The sequence below is a fragment of the Marmota monax genome, unplaced genomic scaffold, assembly GCF_021218885.2.
Source record: "Marmota monax isolate L192 unplaced genomic scaffold, Marmota_monax_Labrador192_F-V1.1 WCK01_AAM20220418_F8-fsc02359, whole genome shotgun sequence".
Classification (NCBI taxonomy): Eukaryota; Metazoa; Chordata; class Mammalia; order Rodentia; family Sciuridae; genus Marmota; species Marmota monax.
Genome location: NW_026694235.1, coordinates 2,492 through 4,607, shown reverse-complemented (window position 1 = coordinate 4,607; position 2,116 = coordinate 2,492). Strand labels below are relative to the sequence as shown.

Below are 2,116 nucleotides of genomic sequence, written 5' to 3'. Positions count from 1 at the left end.
TGTTGCTTTCGCTGTTTCTTAAGGAAATTAGGAATTTATATAATACAGTAAAGAAAAAATTTTTAAAAGAAAAATCCAATTTATAAGGGGCATAGAATTAACTAAGATTTAAAATGTTCTCATTTCCTCATTTAAAACTTCTTCTCTTTTAATATTATAATTTCATATTTCTTCTTAAAAAGGACTGAATTAAAATACAGTAATTGTTATACTATCTTCCAGAAAGTCAAACATCCTTAACATTTCTGTACAGGTCCATTTATCAGTCATGTGCAAAAGTTAGCAATTCATGGTACCAGGGTCAATTTTGCTTTTCCTGCAGAGTTGATGATGCATATCAAAATCATCCCAATGCCTCAAGAATCACCCACTCTGCTGCTGCCTTTGATTCTCTATTCTTGTCTCTGCTCTGGCTGGGTGTGAAGGCAATTACTACTTCCTTTGTTATAAACATAAATGGCAATTTTCCTCCTCCAATATTCAAAGCCACTGTTGGCCTAGTAAGCAAGTCTGAAATAATCTGAGAAGATAATTTAGTCTTTCTGCTGTTTGTTGCTGCACTCTTACTTCAGCTTCACCTGCCAAATGCATTGATGCCTTTCTTTCTGGATTTTATTCAAAATTCTTGCAACCAACACATTTACATATCGAGGAACACATTATTTTTGCCTCATAGCACTCAGTAGTTTTTAAGACATCCTGATATTGGCAATTACATCCCTTGCTGTGACATTGATATGATTCTCCCCTTTTCCTTTCCCTATCTTAGGCTTAAAATCTTCTTCATTTCTGTCAAGACATGCCTTTATTGCTTTTTGCCTTTCATTTTCATGTTCCAAATTGTTATAACAGTTAGTACAACTGCAATTGTTATAAAATTTGCCATTTACAAAGCAATCACATTATAAATCCAAACAGTGATTTTGTACAATTACATGGCTTTCTGGGCCGACTGGCAGATACTGATGGGATTATGCCATTGAGTGGAAGACTTGCCTGGGTCTGGATACCAGATGTTCCAGTAAAATTAGAGCTGACTGCTATACACACATATGAAGACTGCTGTGGCTGAGAAATGTACTGAGCTGGAAGCTCTGCATAACCCTGTTCTTGAAGCTGGTGCCAGGACAGTACCTGGTGGTAGGTTAGGGAGGTTGGGCTGGATCTGTGACAGTGACATTGAAGGCATGATAAGCCATTGATGTGGTTGGCTGTTAGTTACTATTTATGAAGCTGGATTGATGGATTTGGGAACAACTTGTTGGATAGCCTAAGCTTGGAAAAATGGAACTGACATTTGAACTGGGGTTGTATTAACAACCACTGGCTTTGATTCCTAAAGAGGCTTAATTGTTTTACTGGTATTCTGACTAACTGGTTGGGTTAAGATACTGGCTTTTGTGTCAGTAACAAATCAGACATTATGAAACTTTCTTCCAGGCACTTGAATCTTCTGTGAATTTCCAGAAGTTCCAGAGGAATTGGGAGCAGTTTCCAGAGGAATATATGTCTTAATTTGTGATATGCTCACTCCTGCAACAGTGATGGTCTGCACAGCTGATTCCATTGCCTTATTTGGTGATTTCAAAGGTGAGATGGCTATTTTATTTGGCACCTGCATTGTAGAATTAAAAGTGATGCAATAACACTACTTTCAGATATTGTTATGGTCTTTGATGGAGTTCCAGGGGTAGACTGTGAAAGAACCTTACCTGCAATGACTGATGGTGATAATTGAGTTGTCTTTTCTGTAACTGATTTACTATTAATTGGTTTTGCAAAGATCAACTTCATGATTACTGGACCACAGTTTGGTGTTCCTGGTTTCCTAGCAATCTCATCTGGCACCTCCTCTATGATCATTCTCCTGCTAGAAAGGTGATCAGGTGCAACACAGGAGGCACCACTGCCTCCTCACAAGGCATTCTTGAGGCTCCTAGCAGCTGTGGTGCCTCCAAGACACAAACCCAGGTTTGTTCAAAATCACAAGCCCCACATCATCCTACCACTTCATCCCATAATTCACTATGTCTATAACTTATAATTGGAGTATTTTGTCCATTTCCATTTAATGTTGTTCTACTCATCTCATATTCTTTTAAAAGATTCTAAAATA

The 2,116-nt window shown here is 37.8% G+C and overlaps 1 pseudogene; it reads right to left on the bottom strand.

Moving 5' to 3' along the window:
- Positions 1-279: 279 nt before the first annotated feature.
- Positions 280-1,863, bottom strand: LOC124108435 (protein lin-54 homolog; annotated as a pseudogene).
- Between the last annotated feature and the right edge of the window lie 253 nt (positions 1,864-2,116).